Source organism: Pristiophorus japonicus, chromosome 17 (assembly GCF_044704955.1).
Source record: "Pristiophorus japonicus isolate sPriJap1 chromosome 17, sPriJap1.hap1, whole genome shotgun sequence".
Classification (NCBI taxonomy): Eukaryota; Metazoa; Chordata; class Chondrichthyes; family Pristiophoridae; genus Pristiophorus; species Pristiophorus japonicus.
In genome coordinates this window covers 97,370,537-97,378,350 of record NC_091993.1, presented here as the reverse complement: position 1 = coordinate 97,378,350, position 7,814 = coordinate 97,370,537, and the positions used below count along the sequence as shown (strand labels likewise).

The window sequence follows — 7,814 nt, the reverse complement described above, 5'->3', positions numbered from 1 at the left end:
GACCTACTAGCACCCGAAAAGCCGGCGGACAAAACCTTTGAAGAGCTCAGCAAACTAATCGGTGAGCACCTCAAACCGGCGAGCAGCGTACACATGGCTCGACACAGATTCTATACCCACCGACGTCGTGAAGGACAGAGCATACTGGACTTCATTGCACACCTCCGGCGTTTGGCCAGCCTCTGTAAGTTCACAGACGCCTGCAGGGGGGAGATGTTAAGGGACTTCTTTATAGAGGGCATCGGCCATGCGGGGATTTTCCGAAAGTTAATTGAGACCAAGGACTTGACTTTGGAAGTGGCGGCATTGATGGCGCAGACTTTCATGGCGGGGGAGGAGGAAACCAAAATAATATACGCGGGCAATTCTGCCTCCAACGCAGCGGGGGATCAGGGAGTCAATATCATAAATGCGACTCAGAGCCCCGCAGGCAGGCAAGGGCAGTTCGACACACCCCAGGCAGCAATAGACCCCAGAGTAGGTTTTCAACAGAGACAATGGCAGGCTGAACGGACATTTACGCCATCACAGTGGACAATGCAGTCCAGGATGGGGCCATTGACACCCACTAACAGGGTACTCAAGGGCAGTCAAAGGGACAATCAACGAGGAATGCCGGATCATAGCTCCTTTGTTCACAACAATGGGAATCTCAGCTCATGCTGGAGGTGTGGGGGCAAACACTCTGCCAGGACTTGCAGGTTTCAACAATTTGTCTGCAGAAATTGCAACCTCAGTGGCCATTTAGCTCGAATGTGCAGAAAGCCTGTAACCAGGCTGATTTACGAGGCGGATGAACCACAAGAGGGGTCTGTGAGGCAGGATGACTCTTGGGGCAAATCAATGCACGCTGAAGTTAGCGGGTTCATGTGGCAAACATTCACAGCTCATATACCAAAACGCCACCAATGATGATGAAGGTTTTATTAAACGGCATCCCTGTATGCATGGAGCTGGACACAGGGGCCAGCCAGTCATTCATGAGCGTTCAACAATTCGAAAAGCTATGGCCACTCAAAGCCAGTAGACCCAAACTAGAACGCATTGAGACACAACTACGGACGTATACCAAAGAAAACATTCCAGTACTATGCAGTGCAATGTTGGCGGTCACACACAATGAATCAGTGAACCGGCTGCCGCTCTGGATTGTCCCGGGCAATGGTCTCATACTGTTGGGAAGGAACTGGTTAGGCGAGATGAACTGGAAATGGGGGGATGTGCACGCAATGTCATCTGTGGAGCGAAGTTCGTGCTCACAAGTCCGACAACAATTTGAGTCACTTTTCCAACCTGGCGTCAGGACGTTCAAAGGTACCAAAGTAGTGATACACATCACCCCAGACGACAAACCAGTGCACCACAAAGCCAGAGCGGTGCCGTATGTGATGAGGGAGAAAAATGAGAGCGAATTGGACCGTTTGCTGAGAGAGGGCATCATCTCACCCGTTGAATTCAGCGACTGGACGAGCCCCATCATTCCCATCCTAAAAGCAGATGGTTCTGTCAGGACCTGTGGCGACTACAAGGCCACTATCAATCAGGTGTTCCTACAAGACCAATACCCGCTCCCGAGAGCGGAGGATCTTTTCGCCACGCTGGCAGGCGGCAAGCTGTTTACCAAGTTGGATCTCACTTCAGCCTACATGACCCAAGAACTGGCCGACAAATCTAATCTACTGACCACCATCACCACGCACAAGGGACTGTTCGTTTACAACAGGTGCCCGTTTGGCATTCGATCAGCGGCCGCGATTTTTCAAAGGAACATGGAAAGCCTACTCAATTCCATTCCTGGAACAATCTTATTTCAGGACGGCATCCTCATCACGGGTTGTGACACCGAGGAACACCTCCACAACCTGGAGGAGGTGCTACGCTGACTGGACTGGGTAGGCCTGAGACTCAAGAAGTCTAAATGTGTGTTTTTGGCTCCTGAGGTTGAGTTCCTGGGCAGGAGGGTTGCTGCAGATGGGATTCGGCCTATCGAATCCAAAACAGAGGCGATTCGATGAGCGCCCAGGCCCGGTAACACATCGGAGATGCGTTCATTTCTGGGACTCTTGAACTATTTCGGGAACTTTCTGCCGAACTTAAGCTCGTTGTTGGAGCCACTTCACGTGCTCCTGCGTAAGGGTTGTGATTGGTTTTGGGGGGACTGTCAAGAATGGGCTTTCAATCGGACGCGGAACCTACTTTGTTCAAATAAGTTATTGACCCTGTACGACCCCTGGCCCCCACCAAGGAGGCAGCGGAACAAAGCGCTGAGATGGTCATGCCAGTTGATGCCTTTGACAGCACAGGCTCCCCCATCACAGCCCGCCAGATCAAAATCTGGAAAACAGATCCACTCCTATCTCTGATTAAGAAATTGGTTCTGACATATGATGCATTGTCCTATGGGGTTGGGTGCGTGTTGCAGCAGAGTAATGCTGAGGGCCAACTACAACCTGTGGCTTATGCTTCCACGTCGCTCTCTCAAGCAGAATGGGGATATGGGATGGTTGAGAAGAAGGCACTCGCATGTGTCTATGGTGTAAAAAAAATGCATCAGTACGTTTTTGGCAGGAGGCTCGAATTAGAAACGGACCACAAGCCGTTAACATCCCTGTTGTCAGACAGCAAGGCTGTCAATGCCAACGAGTCAGCCCGCATACAGCGATGGGCTCTCACACTGGCTGCTTATGACTACTCCATCCGGCACCGGCCTGGCACCAAAAATTGCGCTGATGCGCTCAGCAGGCTTCTACTGGCCACTACCGAGGGGGCAGCAGAACATAGCACTGAGATGGTCATGGCTGTTGATGCCTTTGACAGCACAGGCTCCCCCATCACAGCCTGCCAGATCAAAATCTGGACAAGCAGAGATCCCCTCCTATCTCTGATTAAGAAATGTGTCCTGACTGGGGATTGGGCGCCCGCACATGGAGCATGCCCTGAGGAGGTCAGACCGTTTCACAGGCGGATGGATGAGCTCTCCATCCAAGCTGACTGCCTACTATGGGGCAGCCGGGTAGTCATGCCCCAGAGGGGCAGGGAGGCATTCATCAGGGAACTCCACAGCAAGCATCCAGGCATCGTTCTGATGAAGGCCATTGCCCAGTCACATGTTTGGTGGCTGGGAATTGATTCAGACCTGGAACACCGAGTTCACAGGTGCATGACGTGTGCCCAGCTGGGTAATGCCCTCAGGGAGGCCCCGCTCAGCCCGTAGCCCTGGCCCACTAGGCCATGGTTACGTATTCATGTAGACTACGCGGGCCCGTTCATGGGAAAAATGTTTCTTATTGTGGTAGATGCGTACTCGAAATGGATCGAGTGCACCATTTTGAATTTGTGCACGACATCCACCACTATGGAGACTCTACATGCGGTCTTTGCAACCCACGGCTTGCTGGACATCCTTGTTAGCGATAATGGCCCAAGTTTCACGAGCTACGAATTCCAGGAGTTCATGTCGGACAATGGCATCAACCATGTCAGGACAGACGTTCAAGCCGGCCTCCAATGGCCAGGCAGAACGTGCGGTCCAAATCATTAAACAAGGCATGCTCAGGATTCAAGGACCCACCCTTCAATGCTGCCTATCGCGCCTCCTGCTGGCCTATAGATCCCGACCGCACTCGCTCATGGGGCTCCCGCCCACTGAGCTACTTATGAAACGAACACTCAAAACTCGGTTGTCCCTCATTCACCCAGTCCTGACCGACATAGTTGAGGGCAAGCCTCAGTCCCAAAACAAGTACCATGACCGAAATTCAAGGGGGAGATGTATAGAAATAAATGACCCCGTATTTGTCCTCAATCATGCCATGGGGCCCAAATGGCTTGAGAGTACTGTAATAGACAAAGAGGGGTACAGGGTCATCATGGTTGAACTTAACAATGGGCAGATATGCCGTAAGCATCTGGACCAAGTAAAAAAAATGTTCAGCATAGACACTGAGGAACCCAAGGAAGATCATGAGATGGTGCTCACACCACCGCCAGTGAACGAGCAACAAGAACATTCAGCAGCATACACAGTCTCGGCGGTCAGCCCGGACAGGCTGGAATCACCACAGGTGACAGACACTCACGCCAAGGCTCAACAACCAGAGCCCCAACTGCGGCGCTCCAGGAGGGAGCGTAGACCACCTGAAAGACTTAACCTATGATCCCAATAAGACTTTGGGGGGAGGTGATGTCATGTATGTAACCTCTATGTAACACCACTGCAATACTGTATATACTTAAGCAATGCACACCTTGACCACAGGGGGTGAGCTTGTTGGAGACACTCCTTACCTGGTCATCCAGGTATATAAAGGGCGGTCCCACGCAGGGTCATCGCTCCTTGGTCCTGTGAATAAAGGTTCAGGTAATACAGTGACCTTGTCCATAGAATGTGCCCGTGTGGGTTTTGTGCCATTGAGTAAGGACATTACACATGGTAACAAGGAATCTTTAGTTCAGTCAGTTTACTGAATTACTCGGCAAGGCTCCCCACACTGAGGGAGAAGGAACTCTAACAATGTTGATAACCTTTTTATGTTCAATCACAGAGAATCATTTGCACTGTCCTGGCTAGCTTTTCTCACCCAGAAGATATTTGGCACCAAGATAAATATTTATTAAAAAAGAAATTCTCAAGGTGAAAGATTGTATAATAAACATTTAACCAATTTTCTTCAGTTTTACACCTTACCCTTTGGAATCTTTTGTGGTCAATAGCAAAATTCCTTTGATTGGTTTCCATTTCATTTGAACTATTTAACTCCAAAATTCAATGGGATAGGTTTTCAACTGGCTGCCCAGGTGTAATACTAACATTGTGGATCTGCTGCCTCTTAAAGAAACCACCTGATTTTCATATCCATTGATAAAAATAAAAATCCAACGGTTTCTCCACTGCTGGCCGATCTGCAATGTTAGTCTTATGCCTGGTGGCTAGTTGTAAATCAATTCCGGTATCTGTTTGCATGATGCCAAGAAGCTGCAAGGATAATCATAGAAACCTACAGCAGGGAAGGAGGCCATTCAGCCCATCATGCCTGTGCTAGCTCTTTGAAAGAGCAGTGAAGCTTAGTCCCAGCCCCACCCCGCTTTTTGTTCGTAACCCTGTAACTTCCTCACCCTCATGTACCTGTCCAATCCTTTTTAAAAATATTTATAGAATCAGCTTCCACCACCTTCTCAGGCAGAGTGATCCAGATGCTGACAATTTTGAGTGAAAAATATTCTCCTCATTTCCCCTCTAGATCTTTTTCCAATGATTTAAAATCTCTGACCTCTGGTTATTGATCCACTCTACTCTATAATATTGCTCTCATGTATATATTATGTCTGTTTGGCTCAGGTGATAGCACTCTGGCCTTTGGGTTAGATGGTTGTGGGTCCAAGGCCTACAACCATGCCTTGAGTGCATAACCTAAGCTGACATTTCAGTCCAATACTGAGGCAGTGCTGCACCGTCAGAGGCATTGTCCTTCTAATAAGATCAAAAACTGAGGCCTGTTCTGATGGTTCAAGGGACATTAGAGCAACAAGTTCTCTTGATGTCCTCCCTCATCCAAAAGCCCCAAAACAAATTATCTAGTCATTTATTTCTCTGTTGCTTCTGAGATGTTGCTGGTATGAAATAGCAGTCATATTTGCCTACATAAATGTCGTTGCTCTTCAAAAGTAACCTGTTGTTTGAAGCACTTTAAAATATTTAGTGTTTCATAAATGCAAGCATTGTTTTATTATATACATATGATGCATGTAGGCTACAGTAAGTGATATCAAACAGCAGTCTAAATGAAGTAGTCCGTTTAATTGATAAGCAAGCACAGTAGTTGATACGGCAGTCCTCACTTTCCATTCCAAAAATCCAATTTGCTCCTCAAATGATTTGAGTGCACTTTTGTGCTGTGTCTTCTGATGTGTCATGGTTAGCATTTTCACTTACTCTTGTTTCATTTTTGCTTTAATTCCCTTAGGAAGTATGTTTACATAAACAATTATAAGCCAGCAGTGAGCTGTTAGCAAAGGAGTTTGCCAGGAATTTATGCGCAGGCAATCATTGCTCTGAGGAATTGCTGGCAGAGTACCTATTAAAACATGGGCCCTGTAATCGCTTCTCGGCCTTTTGGCTAAGATCATGCGTAACTGATCTGACAGGGGAGTAACCACCATAACCCCAAGGTGGTTCTCCCTGGATCAGGAAGGTATATGCTTGCTTTTTTGGAAATAGGAGGTGGGTGGGGTAGCTTGACCCATCCACCTCCACGGAGGTGTGTGGGGGACCTGACCCATCCACCTCCATGGCACGAACCTGGTATTGCAGTACTTCCAGGAACGGTGCAGTGGCTCTAGGCCTTTTGGCTAAGAGCATTGGCGCAGAGTGATCCTTGAATGGGCCCAAGGTGACCTCTGGCGTTTGTGATTTGACAAAGAATTGGAATGATTGGCTACGAATTTAAAAAAAAAACAAAAAAAACATGGGCCCTGTAATTCCGGCCTCCCCGGCTCCGTACGGAATTTCTACAGACCCAGGAAGGTATCGGAAAAGCCGTTTTTCAGCACACAATGCATATGTACTGAAAACCAGCTTTTCCGATCTGTCGCTTGACAGATCATCCGCATATCGGGAGCAAGGACATTTGCAGGAGCAAGATTGTGGTATTTACTATATCTTGCCCAGCAAATGTCCTCAAAACTCTTGCGCCTGATAAAAGCAGGCACATAGCCGACTTTTACAGGCGTAAGAATTTTAAAACACATTTAAAACATAAAAAACAAAATTAAAAAAACACACTTTATTTTTAAAACCCCTGCCCACTACGTTAAATTTATTTTAAACCATAATTGAAAAAACTTTTTAAAAACGCGAAAAACAAACTTTTCTCCAAGATATTTATTAACTCTAATGTCAATTAATTTTAATTATGTGTGGTGTGTTTTTTATTTTTTATTTGGTGTTATTGTGTTTGCTATTAATTGAGGGGAAAAAAAATGAGAACTCATAGATACGGAGTTCCCATTGCTATGAATTGAGAATAAATTACCTGATTGGTTGTGCAGTCACATGTGACTGCATCTTCTGCGTGGGAACCTGGAGGACGGGAGCGCACTTTGCAGCACGGGAAAAGAAGGCCTTTCCACCGGAATCCCACGCTCCTCTGGGACCACCAGATAATTTCAGAAAAATTCTCCGGTCAGAGGTGTTCGTCCGAAAGAAGCCTCCGACCACAATTTCCGGCCATGGAGTATCGCTCTGTTGCCAGTAAAGCTTGTCAGGCAAGTCATGAAAATTTAAAAGATCTAAACCAGATTGTCACATGATCAAACCTGAGCGGCATATATTTGGCACTTTCAAAATGAGTTAGTCAAAAACAACACACTTAATAACCTGCACTGTGTAAAACTCAGCTTCACTGAGAATTGTATATAATCGAAGGATCAGAAAGTAGAAAATGAACATCAACATGTCATATTTTGTTGGGACATTTTTCATTTCTCACTTTATCGCAGTACAACTTAATTGGACTTTCTTTTCTCTTCAAAAATCATTATTCTGATGAATTCTGTTGCAATTACTCATTTAAGACTGGGAAGTATGCCACCTTATGAACCTGAAGGCTCAAGGGAAGCTTATCGTGTTTATGGTGTTTTGTCTCTATGACAAGATGACTGACATGGTAATCTGCAGCGTATCTGCAATCTGCTATTAACTGGATGCATTGAAAAGCAAGTCTAGCATGCCCAAAACATGGAAGATCATCTGTAGACTGTGGAAGCATTTTATTGCGACCAGAGAACCGGATTAAATGAGCATAATTCGTAGGTGT

At 46.7% G+C, this 7,814-nt stretch overlaps 1 pseudogene; it reads left to right on the top strand.

The window, feature by feature from the left end:
* The first annotated feature begins 6,096 nt into the window (after positions 1-6,096).
* On the top strand, positions 6,097-6,335 carry LOC139228336 (U2 spliceosomal RNA; annotated as a pseudogene).
* Positions 6,336-7,814: the final 1,479 nt, after the last annotated feature.